Raw genomic sequence first — 22,983 nt, 5'->3', positions numbered from 1 at the left:
TCATGGGACATTTTGGCATGATGCGAGTATCACATTTCTTACTGCGTGTTGTGCTGCATTTGTCACCCATTTTTTTCATGTGGCAAAACGTGTGTTTGTTTCTGTGTTTGGTGTGCCATTAAGATTTAATAACACTGAAAGCACAACTAGTTCATTTTAGGTGTATAAAGGTGGCCATATACTATACAATCTGATTGTACAATCTCTGAACGATCTCCTTTAGATTGATCAAAACTAAATACTAAGAGGACAAAGCATCTACCCAATCACTAAATATCCAATCAAGCAGGTCCTTGCATTACATCAGGGGTGTCCTGTGGGCCGCATGCGGCCCGAGCCTATCTGTAGAGACGCTGAGTTAGCCAGACAAATGCACATGGGGAGAGATCCCAGGGATGCTGTGAAAAAATAGTTGATGGGTGAAGGGTGTGTAATAATGAAAGAAAAACAAAACAACTGTCAGTCTACCTAGGTCTGGTGCACCATGCAACATCTCACCTCGTGGAGTGTCATGAGAACAGTGAGGAATCATCCCAGAACTACACATGAGGATCTTGTCAATGATCTCCAGGCAGCTGGGACCACAGTCACCAAGAAAACAATTGGTAACACACTACGCCGACAAGGATTGAAATCCTGCAGTGCCCACAAGGTCCCTCTGCTCAAGAAAGCACATGTCCAGGCCCGTCTGAAGTTTGCCACTGAACATCTGAATGATGCAGACGAGGACGGGTTGAAAGTGTTGTGGTCAGATGAGACCAAAATCAAGCTCTTTGGCATCAACTCAACTCGCCGTGTTTGGAGGAGGAGGAATGATGCCTATGACCCCAATAACACCATCCCAACTGTCAAACATGGTGGTGGAAACATTCTGCTTTGGGGGTGTTTTTCTGCTAAGGGGACAAGACAACTCCACCGCATCAAAGGGGCGATGGACGGGGCAATGTACTGTCAAATCTTGGGTGAGAACCTTCTTCCCTCAGCCAGGGCATTGAAAATAGGTTGTGGATGGGTGTTCCAGCATGACAATGACCCAAAACATACGGCCAAGGCAACAAAGGAGTGGCTCAAGAAGAAGCACATTAAGGTCCTGGAGTGGCCTAGCCAGTCTCCAGACTTTAATCCGATTGAAAATCTGTGGAGGGAGCTGAAAGTTTGTGTTGCCAAACATAAGCCACGAAACCTTAATGACTTGGAGAGGATCTGCCAAGAGGAGTGGGCCAAAATCCCTCCTGATATGTGTACAAACCTGGTGGTCAACTACAGGAAACATCTGACCTCTGTGATTGCCAACAAGGGATTTGCCACCAAGTACTAAGTCATGTTTTGTGAAGGGGATCAAATACTTATTTACCTCATGAACATGCAAATCAGTGCAGAATTTGTTAGACATGCATTTCTTTAGAATTTTTTTTGCTATTCTGTCTCTCATTGTTACAATACACCTACCATTCGATTTTTAGACTGATCATTGTAACTAAAGGCAAAACTCATTTTGGATAGAGTAATGGAGGGTTAGAACCCCTGACAATTTTTTCCTTTTTTTGCTATCTGTGTCCCCATTGGAAGATGTCCCATCTACTACATTTCTGGGGACAACACAAAATTTGGGATTTTCTTTTCATGTCACTTTCAATGATAATATTAAACAGGACAAATAGGGCGAATCTCCCTAATGGGGATAGACAGCAGTGAAAACCTAATAGGTGTACTAATACCTCTCCACACTATCCAAAACTAAAAAAAGGTTTTCCTTTATGTATACTTTAAGTAAATACAAAATATCTTTCTAAATACCAACTACTGAATGAAAATATTATCATAAATCACACACATATATAACCATACCCCTTTTCCACCAATAAAAAAGACAACATTGTATTTTTTATTGGTGGAAGGTATTTATATATGTGTGTATTTTTGATACTATTTTCATTCAATATTTGACATTTAGAAAGATATTTTGTTTTTACTTAATTTAACTTGTTGTTTTTGATACACCATGTCCTTTGAAAGAAGTTTCCCTTTGACTGGTATTCCAGCCACCTTTTTTTCTTTTGTATTAAAACATGCTGCAGGGACCACATAGACTTAGTGAGTTGGACTATTTTTACGGTTTAAACCATTTAATCCCTTTATTAGTAACAAAAACTGACAGGGGTTCTAATTCTTCTCCACTGTATCCATCCCACTAGATATCATGTGAGATAAAATACCGCATGGTTCCATTAAATAAATACTGCATATTTTGGAAAAATACCATATGCAGTATTTTAGAAGCATTTTCAGTGAACTTTAAAATTTTTTTGAAAAGCGCTGAACGGTATTTTACCGCATTTTTTAAAGTGGTACTTTTTCATGACCGGAGCTCGTACTTTTTAAAAAAGAAGACCAGCATTGCTTATGTTTCCTTGTTTTCTCCTGCAAACACATACATTACATATCTCATGGACCAGCCACTTTGGTAATTAACATTAATTAGGATGCATTTCCTATGTACTCCCAAGTGTCTCGTAAACACATCTTCCTAATTACACTGTGCTATACTCGCCTTTGCATGTTTTCGGCTGTCATAGTAATCACTATTTTAATCACCATGTTAATGATGTTTGGTTGAAAACCCCATGGTGGACCAGGATGCATGCTGAAATGACCATGTTCAATATTTCTGTGCTTGGTTCATCCTCCCTTGTGATAATCATTTCAGAGCCATGCCAACCTAACTATAAATAATGGTAAACTGTGACAAAACTCCCTGTCCGGAGAGGTTTTGCCGTCTGTTTAACCAATAACATGCTTGACAGTGGTTATGCAACCTCTGCACAAGATCATGTTTATCACAGCCTGATGAACCCTGAACACTCCACTGCAGAAAATAGAACAGAATTTTATTATACTTGTAGAGAGATCATGTGCTTCTGAAGATATTTAACACTGATTAAAAGCTAACTTTCGAAATCTTAGTATGCACTTCCTAAAAGAAGGTACTGTGACAGGGACAGATTGACCCACATGCTCACATGCAAGCGGATGACCGAGTTTTCATTGGTATAGAATTTTTAACAGACTCTGTTCTATCCACACTAAAGTATGAGAAAATTCAAGACTTATTTGATAAGTTAATAGTTAATTATTTAAATATAACATCTTTTATTATTTTAGTAGGAAAACTAATGAAACATTTCCTGATACACAAAGTAATTATTTTAAACCCTGACAGGCAGAATGGGTCAATAATGTAGAAACATCAATGCCTGTGTTAGGGAATTGGGAATCTCTTTATATTTTGCTATGCATTCTGAAACATGTCCAATGAGAAATCTGAGGATTGTTATTGATGATCTTCTGAAAGAGCTAGTTGCCTTGCTGGCATGCTGATCCTCTGACTTCAGTGCTTTCAAACTCAATAGTCTATAACAAGCATGCAGACAGTACGTCCAAAACAATGTGTGCACTTGCTCTTCTTTATACTCAGTTGCTCATAAGTGCTCTTTAAGATGGGTAACAGGGGGTAGTAAAGGTCTTGTAAGCAGCGTCCACTTAGTGGCCCAATTAAGTATATTTCTCTTGTAAAATCCTTCCAGGAAGGAGGGTGAATTCCTTTCCTTTCTGACAGGATCCCCTAAATAGCATGGGTGGAGCTTAGCTCAGGGTAGTTTCTGGCTATGGGAAGAAGAGATGCCATGGGGAAGGGCACTATCTAGATACTGAAACTGATCCTTTTTATTCCCCTTGGAATGAAATGTGGGGGTTGGCCATATAATTGCCCCCCCCCCCTCCCTGCACCTATGGGACCATGGCAGACTAGAGAAGGTTCTGGATTCAAAGGGTAAATTTGCATACTTACCTGTTATTGGCAGTAGAAGTGTCACCTGTTCCTCTAATGGTCCTGAGCACGAGCTGTCACCTATATAAAGAAGAACATGCATCACCAGTTAAGCAGTCGGCAGTTGAACAGAAAAAAAGCACATCTGCGGCAGCCTCTCCTACTCACCGTGAAATATTTACTGCACCAAATGATGGAGCAGGCCAGAGAGGCTGATGGTGATGCTTGGATATGGCAATGTCTCTTCATGCCTGTGTAGGCCTCATCATCAGGTCCTTCTCTCCCTCCAACAGTGGCTGTACAAGTGTTGTTGGCCCCCATGGCTACAGAGCTGCCATCCCACATTCTGCTTCCTTCTCCGGGTGCCCACATCGGTCCTCTTCCAGGTCCACGTCCTCATCTGCTTACTTTGGCTGACAATCCTCCTCCTGCCTGCAGCCTTCACCGCTCAGCTCTGGACTTTGCATTCACAGTGCCACCTGTCAAGACAAGGTATAGAAATAGTAAGGAGCCACACCGGTTCGAATCCTCATTTCCTCTAAGGAATGGAGAATACAGGAGAAAGTGGCTCAATAAGAAGAGAGGTAAAAACTGTTCCAATGGACATGATTTACATAATAATGCTCCAGCATTGCCTGCTAACCCTTCTAGGCCATAGGATGAAACTGTTTAGTTTGCTAAGGAGCCAGCCCTCGCCCCTACTGCCTCTGCTTGCCATGGTTACCATGCCCGGGTAAACAAGGATGTGGTTCCCTCTATGCAGGCGCCTGCACAGCTGTCATCAGTGATGGTTAACCCTACCATTCCTGCAGTTCAGTCTCCTGCAGGTGAGTCTATAGATGTCTCATTGTAAAGGGATTTTGCTGTTTCCTTTTCCACATTGATGAAGATAGCATCTACTCCTTCTAATGTTCCACCAACTTCTTATCCTGGTATTGCATCTGTGTTGAGTGAGACTAATTCTGAAGCATCTCAGTTGCCTCATCCTGTCTCTACTGTTTCAGCTACCATTCCTAATTCTTCTGCGGTTATTGCTGTACCTTCTCATGTTCCTCCTTCACTTGTGCCAGAATCTCATTTAAAAGGAGTTTTACCTTGCAAAATTTCACCATTGGGTTTTCATCTTAGTAGTGTGGTCAAAGATAAATTCTGGAAAGGGGAATACATTTATCTTTTGCCCTTGCTCCCTTCCACTTAGGATAATAGGATAGAGAAGAAAGATGTAGATAAATTTGAGGACTACAGGCGCAAATCTGTTACATGTAGCTTCAACAATTACAATTGTTTTATATTTATGTTAGTGTTTTGGATGAAAGACATCCTGAACTTTGCAGTGGTTTGTTCCAATAAGTAAAAATTATACTAGCGGGAGTAGGACATTTTCCTGGCCTTTTTTTTTTTATGACAAGTCCTTTCTGTGCAGCGCTGACTGAAATGGGACATGAAGGATGGGCGATTATGGTTGAATTTGGTCTTACCCCAAAAGCAATTTCCTAAATCTGTTCCTAATACAGGGTTTGTTCGATGAGGATTATGTTTTACTTTTAATGAGGGGCAGTGCAAGTGGCCTAACTCCTTTAAGTACAAACATGAGTGCCCTCACTGTTCGGGGAAGCACCCTGCTTCCTGCTGCTTTAAGAAATTGGCTGCTCCTCCATCCAAAGATCTTTTTCTAAAAGGCAGTAATGCCAGTGATACTGGAAAACATGTTGTTATGGCTTCAAATTTATCCAAACCGTCAGACGATGGCTATCTTGCATGAGTTTTTTCCTTGCTCGGGGGTCTCGTGCACATCGCTGGATCATGATGGGGCTCATGTAAGTATTAGCGGGGCTGAGGAGGCTGCTGCACACAGAAGGTTTGATGGAATGCATTTAGGTAAAAAAAACTTTGAGCCTTTACAACCACATTAAATGATGAAATTGATCCTGCATTATATTCAGCTTCATATTCATCTTTTAATAATGCTTTACTTAAAAATTAGGTGAGTTGGTGGTTCAGCTCTTCTTGCAAAAGCAGATATTAAATCTGCTTTTTGTTTTGTTCTGCTTTTTTGTTTTCAGAGATGTTATTATTTCGATAAGTGTCTCCTGATGGGTGTTCATTATCTTGCCACTATTTTGAGCTGTTCTCTACTTTTCTTGAATTGATAGTTTGTTATCAGATGGGTTTGTGCAATTTACTGTATTACATAGATTATTATTACAGGTACTTATATAGTGCCATTAATTTATGGAGCGCTTTACATAGATATTGTACATTTACATCAATCCCTAACCTTCAAGGGGTGTACAATCTAAGGTCCCTAACTTACATTCGTACATACACATACTAGGGCCAATTTAGAAAGGATCCAATTAACCTACCAGCATGTCTTTGGAGGAAACCCAAACAGGCACAAGGAGAACATGCAAACTCCAAGCAGGTGGTACCGTGGTTAGGATTCAAACCGACAACCCTAGTACTTCCAAGTGGAAGTGATACTCATTTAGCCACTCTGCTGCTTATATAGATGACTTCCTATTTACTGGAAAGGCTGATTCAGAAGACTGCTTATATTTATTTATGGAATTCAATATATGTTGCATTTTGATGTTCCATTGGCACCCGAAAAGTCTGTATTCTTAGGTATCACAGTTGACACAGTTGCTATGGAATTCTGATTTCCAGGTTGTTAAGATACGGGTGTTGTTGGACTTCATTCTTTCTAAGCATAAAGTTCAACTAAATCTGTACTAGGTCTCCTGGCCTTTGCTTCATGGGTTATGCCTATGGGTCAGAGATTATATTGTTCTATTGTGGGAATTTCTTCACCGCTTCATTTTGTGAGGATTACGTCGGATCTCAGGGAAGATGTTTGTTTGGCAACATTGTTGCCAAGTGGAAGTGATACTCATTTAGCCACTCTGCTGCTTATATAGATGACTTCCTATTTACTGGAAAGGCTGATTCAGAAGACTGCTTATATTTATTTATGGAATTCAATATATGTTGCATTTTGATGTTCCATTGGCACCCGAAAAGTCTGTATTCTTAGGTATCACAGTTGACACAGTTGCTATGGAATTCTGATTTCCAGGTTGTTAAGATACGGGTGTTGTTGGACTTCACTCTTTCTAAGCATAAAGTTCAACTAAATCTGTACTAGGTCTCCTGGCCTTTGCTTCATGGGTTATGCCTATGGGTCAGAGATTATATTGTTCTATTGTGGGAATTTCTTCACCGCTTCATTTTGTGAGGATTACGTCGGATCTCAGGGAAGATGTTTGTTTGGCAACATTGTTTATCACTTTTTAATAGTTGCTCATTATGGCAGGCCCCCTTTTGAGCGGCTTCTGCTCTTAATTTGCTTACAGATGCTTCAGGAGCATGTTGTTATGGAGTTTATTGCCAGGGACACTGGTCTGCTGATGTTTGGCAAAATACTTGGTGTGACAAAGGTCTCATGAACAATATTATTCTTTTAGAGCTTTTTCCGGTTTTAGTAGCTCTTGATCTATGGGGTTCTAAATTTCAGGATCACAAGATATGACTTCATTCAATCAAGGTGAGATAAATTGTTTGTCGTATAAATCTCTGTCAGTTATTGCTATCCTTTCCCATCTGGTTTTTAAATGTTTATTTAAACAATGATCTATGCAATGCATACAACAACAATGCAATGTTATAGCTTACTCGTTATCCCATTTACATATAGATCAATTTTAATGGTTGGTACTAGAAGCGGATCCTCTTTGCCTATTGTGCCCCCCACACTTATGGGACCTGAGTTGACTCCAGTATGTCTTGCAGTCCGAGCCTCTGTTGCTCCTACCATGTGGGAGTGTTATCAAGCAGTGTGGTCAATGTGGTGTTGCTTTCTGGAAACTCATAGCTTACAACAGGCGCCGTTTTCTGAAAGTCTTGTCTTACCGCTTTAAAATTTTTTGATGTCACATAATTACTCTTACTCACAAATTGGGAAGACTCTGCTGTGAGTTTCCTTTTTCATGCGCATGCATGGCGCCCATTAGTGCATGTTTCAGTACAGCACACTTTAAAAGGTTATTGTAGGAGTCATTCTGTGGCTGACTCTAGACTACCCATATCTTCTGATCTTTTGGGTCGTCTTTGTATAGCCACTGAGGATGTTTGTTTCTCCTTCTATTAGTCTTTTTTATTTCAAACAGCTTTTAGGCTAGGTTCACATTTCCAGGTGCACCTTGCGTTTTTTTTTTCACACCTATTTTTGATGCGTTTTTGTGCATTTTTTTAATGCATTTTGCATTTTGTGCTGACTACCTGGTTGTCAAGGAGTGGGCCACTGGCATCCTTAACAACCAATACACAACATGGTTGTTAAGGAGCGGCCACATCTTTGACAACCGATGATTCATCAGCTGGGTTTCCCACTGACAGCTGAATATAAACAAACTGATTGCTGGCAAATAAAAAAAAATGACAAATTGGGAAATAAACAGCGTGGGCTCCCCCCCAATCCATACCAAGAGCTTCAGGACTGGTATGGATTTTAAGGGGAACCCCATGCCACAATTAAAAAGATAAAATGGTGTGGGGGCCCCCCCAAAATCCATAACAGACCCTTATCCAAACATGCAGCCCGGCAGGTCAGGAAAGGGGGGGATCTTATCCCCATGTTGATAAGGACAAGGGTCTCTTCCCCACAACCCTGGGCTGTGGTCGTGGGGGTCTGCAGGGATGACTTATTGGAATCTTGAAGCACCCTTTAACAAGGGGGCCCCAGATCCTGGCCCCCCTTATGTGAATGAGTATGGGGTACTACTCATTCACTAAAAAAAGTGTAAAAAGTGAATAAAAACACAACCAGTTTTTGACAAGTCCTTTATTTAAAAAAAAACTGCCCCTTAATGTAGATCCAACGTCAATCATGATAAACCACTGCTGACCCCCAAATAAAAGAGCTCTGCTCCCAATGAAGGCTCCCATCATCTGACAACTCTTAAATAAGCCAATGGTTGCAGCCACCCAGTGGCATCACCGGGTTAACCTGCCGCCTCGTGATGTCATTGACCCAGCATGCCACCTTTTTTTTCAGGGCGGCAGCTGTGATGGTGTTCATCATGATTGACTTTGGATGTACTTCAGGGAGACAATTTTTTTTTTTTTTTTAAAGGGATTTGTCAAAAACTGGCTGTGATTGACAGCAGTGGGAGCCGCTGGTCTTGTTGCTGTGTCTTGGCCAATGAAAAGACAGAGACCACTGGATCAAGAGGGGGCCCAGGTATTAGGGAGGGACTGAACACAGAAGGTTTTTTTACCTTCATGCATAGAATGCATGAAGGTAAAAAACCTTCAGCCTTTAGAACCATTTTAAGGTGACAACCATGGCTTCCTCCACAGATATAAATGAGGAGTGATGTAGCCATCCAAGGACAGGAAGGGCATTATTTACAAAATTACTGGGTGAAAATAAAGCAAAAGAAGTTTGAAAAAAAACAAAACATGCAGCCACCACACCAAGTACTATTAAACTGCAATATAATACAGTTGTGTCCAAAATTATTCAACCCCCACTGAAATTGAGTGTTTTGGCCAGTTTGACATTGCTTTTGATCATTCAGTCATCTTGCTTACATTTACATTAAAGAGGCACTTGTAGGTCAGACAAATATAACATAACAGTTATAATGAAATAACCACAAATGTCTTTTCTGTGCTCACAGCATTATCAGTTTTATTCAACCCCCAAGTGACATTCAATCTTAGTACTTAGTACAGCATCCTTTTACAGTTATAACAGCTTTTAAACGTGAAGCATAGCTTGACACAAGTGTCTTGCAGCGATCTACGGGTATCTTCGCCCATTCTTCATGGGCAAAGGCCTCCAGTTCAGTCACATTCTTAGGCTTGCGCACTGCAACTGCTTTCTTTAAGTCCCACCAGAGGTTCTCAATCGGATTTAAGTCTGGTGACTGCGATGGCCACTCCAAAATGTTCCAGCCTTTCCTCTGCAACCATGCTCTAGTGGACTTGGAGGTATGCTTGGGATCATTGTCCTGTTGAAAGGTCCAACGTCTCCCAAGCCTCAGGTGTGTGACGGACTGCATCACGTTTCCATCCAATATCTCCTGGTACTGAAGAGAATTCATGGTACCTTGCACACGCTGAAGCTTCCCTGTACCTGCAGAAGCAAAACAGCCCCAAAGCATGATTGACCCTCCACCATGCTTCACAGTAGGCAAGGTGTTCTTTTCATCATAGGCCTTGTTCTTCCTCCTCCAAACATAGCGTTGATCCATGGGCCCAAACAGTTCTAATTTTGTTTCATCAGTCCACAGAACACTATCCCACAACTTTTGTGGTTTGTCCACATGGCTTTTGGCATACTGCAGTCGACTCTTCTTATTCTTTGGAGACAGCAAGGGGGTACGCCTGGGAGTTCTGGCACGGAGGCCTTCATTACGCAGTGTGCGTCTTATTGTCTGGGCTGAAACTTCTGTACCCACATCTGACAAATCTTTTCTCAGTTCCTCAGCAGTCACACGGGGACTTCTCTCCACTCTACGCTTCAGGTAGCGCACAGCAGTCGAAGTCAGCATCTTCTTTCTGCCACGACCAGGTAGCGTTTCAACAGTGCCCTTTGCCTTGAATTTGCGAATGATGCTTCCTAAGGTGTCTCTTGGTATGTTTAACATCTTTGCAATCTTCTTATAGCCATTGCCCTTCCTGTGAAGAGAAATCACCTCTTCTCTTGTCTTCCTGGACCATTCTCTTGCCTTCACCATGTTTGTAACCACACCAGTAAATGTCTAGAAGGAGCTGAGTATCACAGTCATTTTAAAGCTGCCTAATTGGTGCTTATTATGCTTGATTGCTGCTCGGTGACATCCACAGGTGTTTTCAATACCTGATGGAAAGCACCTGTATGAACCTCTGTTCTTCAGAGTGGTAGTCTTTAAGGGGTTGAATAATTGTGGCAATGAAGAAACCACATAAGAACCATTTACTACTGTATTACATAAACAATTGATGTCATTTTAGTTGCATTTGGGTAGTTACAACGTCCTTGTAGGATTTGATTCTGAATACAATTCCAAATGTACACTATAGTCCCTAAACCCCTTTACAGCATTGGGGGTTGAATAATTTTGGACACAACTGTAATTTCTGGGTTTTGAGATTTAGGTTTAGATACACTTTAATTCTGTTATATAAACAATGTAAAAAAATATTCAATATCAATAATTAATAAACAAAAATGATGCAAATAGCAATACAATGTTTATTTTAAATAGTTTATGTTCCTTATTTCTCTCTTTTGTGAGGTGGTTATCAGGTTTTTAATTTTTTTTTTACAGTAAGACTAGGCAACATTAATAAAGCCTAGTTTTACTATTTTGTTTGCATTTACTCCTACAGTGGGTGCATAGATGAAACAGGGTGTAGAAAATCGCAACTCCCACTGATGTAATCTGATATAGCTTTGCACTGTTGCAGGTGTGTCTGTCAGTCATGCAGGGAAGAGGACATTTAAAAGGTGTAAAAGGTAGAGTTTGCAATGAACAGTGACATTAACAGACACTAATTCAGTTACTTCATGTGGAGAATAAATCCTCTCGCAGTGATGAGAAAATTTGAAGGAGCATGATGGGAATTATTTATCTGATAAACAGTGAAAACGTCATTGTCTGATGTCATCATGCACCACGCATGTACTTGCATTTATAGTTACTGCTTTGTGAGTACATCTGCTACTGAATACATTTGAGGTCATTTACAGTGTTACACTATGTATGGTCTGCTTTTCTTTTAATTATTTGGTACATAGAGCATATTGGACGGTCTGGGTAGAGTGTTCTGAAGGAGACCAATTGAGAGCCAAGCACCCTGAAACCCATATGTGTGAGACAAGCGCTGTAGACCTCCATGAGAAAGGGTGTCTAATCATCTGGTAAGGAGCACAACTTTTGGTGGTAGCAGTGGAAGATTACCTTTGGATTTCATTCCACACGGTGTATTGCCACTTTGTTTGTGTGTGGATGTGTTTCCCTTATAAGAGCTCACAGTGGACTTTGAGACTTTATTTTGTTCATTTTTTGTTTTGTTTTTTTTATTTTAAACCGTATGTGGGTACACTACTTGTTTGTTTGTAAACCACAGTCAAATTTAAAGGGTTAGCACTATATTCATATGTTCTGTTATAGTTTATTTAAAGGGACAGAGCTATACATATATATTTGTATACTGGACAGAAAATACATGAGGATCTGTCAAATATTCAGGGTGCTCCTAGTTTTACGTTTGGGCAGACAACACAATGCCCTTTCTGCACATAAATCCCAACTAGAATTTTCAGCACAGTCTGCTTGATTAGGAGCTCTACCTGCCTCCCATCCCTCTATCCCATGCCACATGCATACAGTGATTCCAGCAAAAGGATACTGCTGCCATAAATCTCAAGAGCCTGCCCACACACGTATTCCAATAGCTACTGACCTCCTATCAGTGGTCTCTGCAGGAATTTTACAAGCCTGCTTACAATATCAAATTTAGTAATAAATACTGTTTATCACTACAGGAACAATGCCTGGATAGACACCAACCTAAAATGTCTGAGAAATATATAATGCAAAATTGTTTGAATATATTCCACCATAATGTCCAGAAGGCCATTTTGGCAGTTCAGGCAGTAATAAAAACATAGCGTGTGTGCTTGATCTGTCTGTCTTCATGCATAATGCATGAAATTCTACTGGAAACTGGCAGCTGTAAGTCTTCCAAGAATGAAGCACTGCTGTTTTGTAGATAGATGACTCTAGGGAAACACATTACTTGTGAACGGCATTAACAAAATGACAAGTGTGTGCAGTAAATATATTGTTAATGTGCTATGCTTGGGCAGCACATGACAGTGCTACACATCATTATTAGCCATAAATGAACATCTAACCAATCAAATCACCATAATAAGCAATGCTGACAGGCCACATCATCTCCCACCACTTAGGGAGACCTTGGAAAGGCAGGGTCATTTGACTGGCCTTTGTTGTTGCTATAGCTACTTGTAGTCCATGCTGTCCCCCACAAAGTGACATCCCTCTAAAGAATGCAAATCAATCATAGGCTATAAAAATACTAACACCTTTGCTAGTTTGCAATGTTTATTTCACCATCCTATAATTAATGTACATGTTTTATAATCCAGTTTATACCAATGTTAACCCTATAAATTCAAATGGCTTTATATTGTAGCACACCACTGCTGCATAACATGAGTTATGTGTCTGCACTGAAAATGAATGTAACCGTAAGATCAGTGGTGTATTTTGTTTTTATGCTGCCCTAGGAAACACAAAAATCAGGCGCCCTCCCAAAAAAAAAAGAGAAAAAAAAAATGAAGAGGCGAGAGAGAGAAAGCAGCCAGCCATCCCCGAAGCCACAGAGAGATTCGTTCTTCCAGCAGTCACCTGCACCTCTTCAGAATAAAAACAAAAACAGTCAGCCATCTCCAGTGTCAGCCTTGTCAGCCTCTACCTACACTCTTCAGAAGCCCTCAGCCTCTCTCGGATCCCATGGCAGAGCTCAGGCAGTGCCTCATCTGGTCCTTCACTGGAGTGTCCAAGATTAAGCCCATATACTCCCCATGATGAGCTGGGATCATGAAAACATCCTCCCCCATCATTTGCCTCCCCAGACTTGTCTGTTGATGTTATTCAGGATCCAGCAGGTCTTGGCATTCCTGAGGACTCATGTTTCTACTGCAGTCTGCAGACAGCAAGAATGATGATTCTATTCTCTCCCTTTTTTGTGAAAAGGAGTTTGTTTCATCTCAGATTCAGGCAGTTTGTGAAACTCTCAAAATGGAGATTTCTCGTGTATTTTGTTCTGAGCCCTCTGGTGTCTTCGGATTTAATAAGCAAATGCCCTAATAAGGCATTTGTATTACCAAAAAGCTTTTTTATCTGTTACCCTTTTGCAGAGGATTTTACTAAAAAATGGATCTCTCCACCTGTAGAGGACTTGTCAATTTCTGAATAAGCAAATATTATCTCTGTGGAGGAAGCTTTATCTTTTAAGGAACTGATGGAGTGTACTTGTCCATTTTGTGTACACCATTGTTGGAAATCTGGTTATACCTGTTAAAGTTTCAGCTTTAATTTCTCAAATCATCACTTAGTGGGCTGGACTTTTACATCAGGAACTTGCATGAGAACAGGTACCTCTGTGTTGTTGGCCTTGACAGACTAGATAGTCCAGGCACTAAAATTTTTGTGTGAAGCCTCAGTTGATGCTAGTACCTTTGTGTCAGGAATCCCCGCTGTGACGGGCTCGGCGCAGGCGCAGTGCACTGCCCCATGTCAGAATGCGGGCACTGAGACCTGGCCGTCCGCGGCGAGGGAGTTCGCGCATGCGCAGTAGGGACCACGGGCGCGCGCGTGGCACCAATGGCAGCGCAGGGCGGGATATTTAAACGGCCCTGAGCTGTCATTCAGTGCCTTCTGGTCTTTCCTTGTATCCTGTATCTGCGAACCTGTTCTAAGTAAGTTATTGACCCGGATTGTACCTGACCTTGTTGCCTTCTCCTGCCCAGACCCTTGCTTTGCCTGACCTCTCTCCTGAATGCCCCCATTTGGATCTGACCTTCCGTTGCTGACCTGGCGTGTGACCCGACTACTCTCTGCCCGCTGCCTTGTACTGCTCCGTCCCCACTGTTACCGACCCGGCCCGTTTGACCCCGCACTTGCTCAGCCATCCATCCATCCCGACGGGATCACCCGACCTCCTCACATCAGGCTCTTCCCTGCGGGAGCCCCTGGCGAATACCGCTACCACTGACAGGCGTGCTCAGTAGCCACGACCTGGTCTCGGGGTACTTCAAGTCCTCCCCACCATCAGGGGCTCTGGTGAACACGTACCCTGGGGCTTAGATACCGTGCGCTGGGGACGCCTGGCCAGTGGAGTGCTAGTGGTACCGCCTGGTGGTCCCTTACAGTACCAGAAGGCCATGACTGAGCCTGGAGGAGGGTCAGCCCCGCTGGAAGATATTTGCAGGCACCTATCAGCCCTGACACAGGCTGTGGCAACCTTGCAGGACAAATGCACGCACCTGGAAAACCGTTTCCAGACCCGCTCTGCATCTGGCCCTGCTCCACAGGCCCCTGTTTCCGCTCCCCCGGTGGAAGAAGCTCTGGGGCCAGCTTCAGGGGCCTCTGCTCCTCTACCGAGGGTTGAACCCCGAGTACCACTACCTGAGCGTTTTCACGGGGACCGAACACGCTTCAGGTCTTTTCGGGATTCCTGCATCCTGTTTTTTGAATTGCAACCCCGCACCTTCCTAACGGAATCAGTGAAAGTGGGATTTTTAATTTCATTATTGCAGGGTGAACCCCAAGATTGGGCCCATCGGTTAAGGGCAAACCATGACCCTCACCTGGGAACGGTCAGCGGTTTTTTTGAAGCTATGGCCATCCTTTATGATGATCCACAGCGGGCAGCCTCTGCTGAAGCAACGTTATCCACGCTTCGACAGGGCCGCCGGGTGGCAGAAGAATACGCCTCTGAATTTAGGTGTTGGATGGGGGACACACGCTGGAACGAGTTTGCGTTGCGACACAAGTTCCGTATGGGTCTGTCAGAGCCCTTGAAGGATGAGCTGGCCCGAGTGGGGGTTCCCGAGTCACTAGAAGACCTAATAGCCCTGACGATTCAAATAGACCGTAGACTGCGGGAACGCAGGTTGGAGAGGTCCGGTCAGGGTCACGGAAATGCATGGGGTCCAATTCCAGGCCCAAGCCAACAAACCAGAACAAAGATCCAGAACCCACTTCCAGGAGATGCGCAGGAACCAATGCAACTAGGCCTGACTCGGCCTAAATTATCGCCAGAAGAACGCCAGCGGAGACGCTCTCTGAACCTCTGCTTCTACTGCGGTGAAGCCGATCATATGGTACCATCCTGCCCTCAGAAAATGAGTAAGTGCACCTCTTTTTCTTCTCTGGCTATTGGCAAGGTCAGTCTGTCCCAATACTTAGTGGTGCCCCTCTCCTTTCAGCTTCCAGAAAGGACCGTGGAGGTGACGGCCATAGCTGATTCAGGGGCATGCAGTTATTTCCTGGATTTAGATTTTGCTCATCAGCAGGGGATTCCCCTCCAGCCCAGAAAACGGGGCTTTAACATATTTCTGGCAGATGGCTCCCAGATAAAGTCAGGAGTAGTTAACCAGGAAACTCCCCCTATCGCCACTACCATTGCTAACCAGCATCAGGAATTCCTCCGCCTAGATGCCATTGCGTCACCTCTTTTTCCAGTCATTTTGGGACTCCCTTGGTTGCGGGCCCATAACCCCCAAATTGACTGGGAAACCGGGTCTATCTTGTTTCTGTCCCCGTATTGTCAGGAACACTGTCACACTGCGGGCTCTGCAGCCCCCCAGGTCCTCCTGTGCTCCGAGGGAGACTCCGACCTGAAACAGGTTATTCCCGCAGCATACCACGAATTCTTAGATGTATTCAGTAAGCGGGGGGCAGACACCTTGCCCCCCCACTGCCCGTATGACTGTCCAATTGATCTGTTGCCCAGCTCCGAGATCCCTTTTGGACGGATTTTTCCCCTGTCTGAGCTAGAATTGGGGGCCCTGAAGGAATACATAGAGGACAGTCTCCAGAAGGGGTTCATCCGTGCCTCTACTTCACCAGCCGGAGCGGGGATCTTCTTTGTAGAGAAAAAAGACAAATCTCTGCGACCCTGCATTGACTATCGTGAACTGAACAGAGTCACAATTAAAAATCGTTACCCACTGCCATTGGTACCCGAATTATTTCAGAGCCTGAAGGCTGCGGCAATATTTACTAAACTAGATCTCAGGGGGGCCTACAACTTGGTTCGCATAAGGGAAGGGGATGAGTGGAAGACAGCATTTCGTACCCGGTTTGGGCATTTCGAATATCTGGTAATGCCATTTGGACTGTGCAATGCCCCAGCCACATTCCAACATTTTGTAAACGACATTTTCCGGGATTACCTTGACGTTTTTGTAATAGTTTACCTAGACGATATACTGATCTTCTCATCCTCTCTGGAGGATCACAGAATACACGTGACAAAGGTATTGGGTCGATTGCACCAGCATGGGTTATACGCCAAAGCAGATAAGTGCAGTTTCGAGCAGTCCAGCATTGCGTTTCTGGGGTTGATTATCTCCACCACGGGAATCGCAATGGACCCTCAGAAGGTCTCTGCAATTTTAGATTGGCCTGTGCCCACAGACAAAAAGGGCATCCAGCGCTTTATAGGCTTTGCGAATTTCTATCGGAAATTCATTAGGAACTTCTCGAGTCTGGTCTCCCCCATAACTCAGCTAACCAAACTTGGAACCCGCTTCAGATGGACGCCGGAGGCTCAGGAAGCCTTTGAGGCCTTGAAAAAACTATTTACCACGGCACCCATTTTGGGCCATCCAGACGCTTCCCTGCCCTACGCACTGGAGGTAGACGCATCTGAGAATGCGGTGGGTTCCATCCTGTCCCAGAGAAAAGGCACCAAAGAATTACTCCACCCCATAGCGTTTTTCTCAAGGAAGCTCACCCCAGCCGAGAAGAACTACGATATTGGTGATCGGGAGTTGTTAGCCATCAAAACTGCACTGGAAGAATGGAGGTACTTGCTGGAAGGGGCCTCACACCCCATCTTGATCTTCACTGATCATAAAAATCTCGAGTACCTGAGGACTGCCAAACGGTTACGTCCGCGGCAGGCAAGATAGGCACTGTTTTTCTCCAGATTCATATTCCATATCACTTACAGGCCTGGGTCCAAAAATACAAAACCCGATGCGCTATCACGCATGTTCGAAGACTCCAAAGAAGAACCGGTACCTGATACTATTCTGTCCTCAGGGAATTTCTTGGCTCTCCAAACTGACCTTCGGTTCAAACTAATGGATGCATCCACGACCACAGTGACCCCAGCTGGGGTACCCCACCAAAAAAAGGGGGGACTCCTCTGGAAGGAAGGATTGATCATGGTACCCGAAGAGGTCCGAACCCTTGTCTTGGGGCAGTGTCATGACCATCCAATGGCGGGACACTTTGGCCCAGCGAAGACCCTGGAACTTCTCCAACGTTCCTTTTGGTGGCCAAACATGGCCAAGGATTGCAGGCTCTACGTAAAATCTTGCACCATATGTCAGAAGAACAAGCCATCGAGGAACAAGGCCTGGGGGCTGCTGCGGCCCTTGCCGATCCCCGAGCGACCTTGGAAAAGGATCGCAATGGACTTTATAGTCGAGCTCCCCCCGTCTCAAGACCACACCGCGATCCTCGTAGTCATTGATCGGTTATCGAAAATGGCTCACTTTTTACCGTTAAAGAAGACTCCGTCAGCAGCCGAGACTGCGTGAATTTTTATCCAGGAAGTTGTAAGACTACATGGAATCCTGGAGGACATCGTCTCGGATCGAGGGGTCCAATTCACGTCTAAATTTTGGAGGGCACTGTGTAAGGCCTTGGATATCAAATTATCCCTCTCCTCTGCGTTCCACCCCCAGACCAATGGACAGACCGAGAGGACCAACCAGACCCTAGAACAGTACCTGCGTTGCTACACATCCTTCCTACAGGATAATTGGCTACCACTCCTACCCCTGGCGGAGTTCGCGTACAACAACGCCAACCATTCCGCAACAGGGCAATCACCGTTTTTTTCAAACTACGGATTTCACCCTGTCTTTCTCCCTGACTTGGTCCCTGAATGCCCAGTTCCGGCGACACAGGACATGCTAGCTTTCTTCTCCTCCAACAATAAGATACTACAGGAGGCTATTGCTCGGGCCCAGGAGGACTACAAGAAGGCGTTTAACAAAAGACGAAGAGGGGACCTGGTGCTGCAGCCCGGGGATAAAGTGTGGTTGGCAACAACGAACTTGAAAATGCTATGTCCATCAAAGAAATTAGGACCAAAGTTCATAGGCCCCTTTTGCATAAAGCGGGCAGTCAATGAGGTGGCATACGAACTTGTCCTCCCCGACACACTCAAGATACACCCAGTCTTCCATGTGTCCTTGCTGAAACCAGTAATCCCCGATGCCTTCCCAGAACGAGAATCTCGACCTCCGGAGGCCATAACGGTCAAAGGAGAAGAAGAATTTGAGGTGGAAACAATCCTGAAGTGCCGAAGGAGGGGGGGTCAGACCCAATTTTTTATTAAATGGAAGGGCTATGGCCCTGATGATAATTCATGGGAACCAGCCCATAATGTCCATGCACCCCGACTTGTCCGGAGGTTCCTTCGTGATCACCCGTGGTGGAGAGATCGGGTGGGCACCCGGAGGTTTTCAAAAAAGGGGGATTTGTGAAAAGAAATTCACAGAAAAAGCGGCTACATTATGAACAGAACGTGACACTCAGGAAAATTTTCCAAAAATTATGCTTTATTACACACATATAAATATGACATATGGGCGTTCGCCCTGGTTTACCATCACCTCAGTATGAGACAATACACACAGACCTAAAACCATATAAAATGACACCAAGACCGATCTAAATGCATGTGCAACAGAAAAAATGACTGCAGGAGTCTAATGTCCCTGTAGCACAGACACATAGGTGAACACTTCCCAAAAGAGGTGTATCCAAAAATTATACCATAGGCATACCATAATATTGAATTTATAAATAGAACAATACCATTATGGTGAATCCCAGTCAGGGAATCCAAAAATTGTACTATGGATATAAGTATCACATGTATGCAATGCAGCAAGCACAATATGCGTCAAAAAGAGAACAACAAGCCTCAGGCCTGTATGGAGGGAGACATAAATGTCAAATATATGATGCAATACATTCCTGTACCGGCACAAGTGGTTGGGGTCCATTCATCTGTAATATAAACAGCTGTATCCTAGAGCTCTTGAATGAAAATATGCCCCATTTATTCCCAGGATGGAAGAAAAGATGCAAAAAGCAGCACTCTGCTTGAAATGGTATCTTCACCACTATATGTGGACTACACACCACCTTTCGTAGGAAAAACAGGACATATCCCAAAAGATCTTCTGCCTGTTGAGATATATGTGATATATCCTGTATCTTATACAAAGCACCATGATGTCCCCATCCTGTAGTGAGACAAATGATATGTGGGAAGTCACTGACAGAGTTTACACTCAATAAGATATAAAGGTCATATAGATCACAGAGGACCATATATCTAATGTCCTGTAACAGTCCACTCACCACCTGTGCTGTGGGTATTAGGAATGAAAGAAATGTCCTTCATGGGTACTGCCATACACGGCCACAGAGGCCTAGGAACCACCGCTGACATCCGCCGATATACCGCGGGTTCCAGCCCCTTCTTGGCGCTTGTGCTGCTCACACTTGCCTCATGGCATGTGAAGATGGCTTCCTCCTTATGGGTCAGCGTGCGTTCCACCTAATGCGCATGACCGGAAGTGACGTATCTGACGTATGACGTCAACGCGTTTCGCCGATGGGCGTATCTCACTCAGCTTCGTCAGGACCAATGAAACAACTGCATTTCAATTTCCTATTTATAGTGGGTAAAGACCCACCCATTTATGCAAAAAAGCTAACCTGCAATTGTTCCTATGGAAGAAAAAAAGGGGGGGCTAAATACTTAGCACAGCTGCTGGTCTTTGTTGAATATAATTAAAAAGACAGACGGCTGGAGACAACAGAGAGGGAAGAGGCTTAGCAATTTTAACAATGCATATATTGATCAAAAGATCATGAATTAAATATACCAGTCAATTAACGCTTTTATCACATTTTAACCAGAAGATGGCGATATAAATCAGAGAATCAACAATTCTATTCATTGAATCAAAGTTCATAGGCCCCTTTTGCATAAAGCGGGCAGTCAATGAGGTGGCATACGAACTTGTCCTCCCCGACACACTCAAGATACACCCGGTCTTCCATGTGTCCTTGCTGAAACCAGTAATCCCCGATGCCTTCCCAGAACGAGAATCTCGACCTCCGGAGGCCATAACGGTCAAAGGAGAAGAAGAATTTGAGGTGGAAACAATCCTGAAGTGCCGAAGGAGGGGGGGTCAGACCCAATTTTTTATTAAATGGAAGGGCTATGGCCCTGATGATAATTCATGGGAACCAGCCCATAATGTCCATGCACCCCGACTTGTCCGGAGGTTCCTTCGTGATCACCCGTGGTGGAGAGATCGGGTGGGCACCCGGAGGTTGCCCGTAGGGGGGGGGGCAATGTCAGGAATCCCCGCTGCGACGGGCTCGGCGCAGGCGCAGTGCACTGCCCCGTGTCAGAATGCGGGCACTGAGACCTGGCCGTCCGCGGCGAGGGAGTTCGCGCATGCGCAGTAGGGACCGCGGGCACGCGCGTGGCACCAATGGCAGCGCAGGGCGGGATATTTAAACGGCCCTGAGCTGTCATTCAGTGCCTTCTGGTCTTTCCTTGTATCCTGTATCTGCGAACCTGTTCTAAGTAAGTTATTGACCCGGATTGTACCTGACCTTGTTGCCTTCTCCTGCCCAGACCCTTGCTTTGCCTGACCTCTCTCCTGAATGCCCCCGTTTGGATCTGACCTTCCGTTGCTGACCTGGCGTGTGACCCGACTACTCTCTGCCCGCTGCCTTGTACTGCTCCGTCCCCACTGTTACCGACCCGGCCCGTTTGACCCCGCACTTGCTCAGCCATCCATCCATCCCGACGGGATCACCCGACCTCCTCACATCAGGCTCTTCCCTGCGGGAGCCCCTGGCGAATACCGCTACCACTGACAGGCGTGCTCAGTAGCCACGACCTGGTCTCGGGGTACTTCAAGTCCATCCCCACCATCAGGGGCTCTGGTGAACACGTACCCTGGGGCTTAGATACCGTGCGCTGGGGACGCCTGGCCAGTGGAGTGCTAGTGGTACCGCCTGGTGGTCCCTTACACTTTGTGTCTAACTCAGGGCTTTTTTTATTTCAGAGCAGAGGTGCGGGATCACACATCCTCATTGCCTCCCTACCAGAGGAGAGAAGTGAAATGGTGAGTGTGTCCATGGCAGGGAAATGTGTATCGCACAGGGCACAAGGTTCAGGAATGCATATTTTGCACAGCTTAAGAGTGCTTATCTCACAGAGAGTAGGGCTCAGGAGTACAAATCATGCAATGTGCAAGGCTCAGGAGTGTGTATTGCACAGGGGTGCATATCGCACAGGGTGCAGAGTTCAGGGGTCAGCAACATACAGGCCAAGCTCCTTGTGGATGGAGTTGACTCACCCAGTACACATGAAGCCGTTCGCTCTCTTTGCTGTTCAAGGTGCTTCCCGGTCCCACAATACATACAACAGCTCAAAAATAAAGAAAAATGTCAAAACAGAGCCTTTGGGGCATATCTCAGCTCAAGGTACATACAATAGAAAGCAAAGAATAGTATTAGCTCCACATCGAATAGTGGAAAAACAAGAAAATCATAAAAACTAACTATATGCTCTAAAGGGGCTATTACCTTGAATAGATTGCCAAGGCAAATATATTAGGATGAGTGCAAGAATAAAGAAGACCTGCATCATACTAAGTAGGGGGACACAAAGAAAAGTGGTGGGGGGGCATACCAGTAGCTGATCACACAGGGCCTCAAAACAGAAGTCATACACAAATAAGGCAATAATGACTATTAAAACAATACAATAGGGCAGGTCTTGAAATTTTCACTCGCCTGCTGTCAAGGTCCTACCTTTTCCCTGAGGTTTTGTTACTCCATGTGCTGGCGTCCATCTTGGATTCTGCTGTGCATGGTGGGAATCCTTTTATGCCTTCAGGTCTCTGAGGTCCATCCCCCAGAGGGGTGTGGCTGATGACATATAAGCCTGTGGCCCGCACATGCTCTTTGCACTTGTGTCTTGTGTCTTTGTCTTCCTACAGCTCTGTGTATACGCTCGTGACTCTTCTGGTATTCTGACTCGGCTTGTGATTAAGACCATTCTCTGTGTTTTCCTTCGATCTGACCTTCCGTTGCTGTACCCGGCCCGTGACCTGTGATTCTCTGTCTACTGTTCTGTACCGTTTTGTCCCGTTGTTGTTGACCCAGCTTGCCTGACTACGCTATTGTCATTCTCACCAGCTACACGCCATTGGCGGCGGCCATTACCGCAGCCGGGGTGTCTCGGGGGCCGCGACCTGGTACCTGGCTGCGTCAAGTCCATCCCCACCA

The 22,983-nt window shown here is 44.6% G+C and overlaps 1 long non-coding RNA gene across 1 annotated transcript in view; it reads right to left on the bottom strand.

The window, feature by feature from the left end:
- LOC149461425 (uncharacterized) overlaps positions 1-13,561 on the bottom strand; it is a 33,205-nt gene extending 19,644 nt beyond the window's left edge. The window contains exons 1-3 of the long non-coding RNA XR_016312861.1: positions 13,326-13,561; positions 3,995-4,305; positions 3,848-3,907 (exon numbers count right to left, since the gene is read on the bottom strand). This is a non-coding gene — a long non-coding RNA (uncharacterized LOC149461425). The remainder of the gene's footprint in view (positions 1-3,847; positions 3,908-3,994; positions 4,306-13,325) is intronic.
- Positions 13,562-22,983: the final 9,422 nt, after the last annotated feature.

Source organism: Staurois parvus, unplaced genomic scaffold (genome assembly GCF_062004578.1).
Source record: "Staurois parvus isolate SC_StPar_1 unplaced genomic scaffold, SC_StPar_1.0 ptg000202l, whole genome shotgun sequence".
Taxonomy (NCBI): domain Eukaryota; kingdom Metazoa; phylum Chordata; class Amphibia; order Anura; family Ranidae; genus Staurois; species Staurois parvus.
The sequence above is the reverse complement of the archived record's forward strand: the minus strand, read 5'-3'. Positions and strand labels throughout refer to the sequence as shown.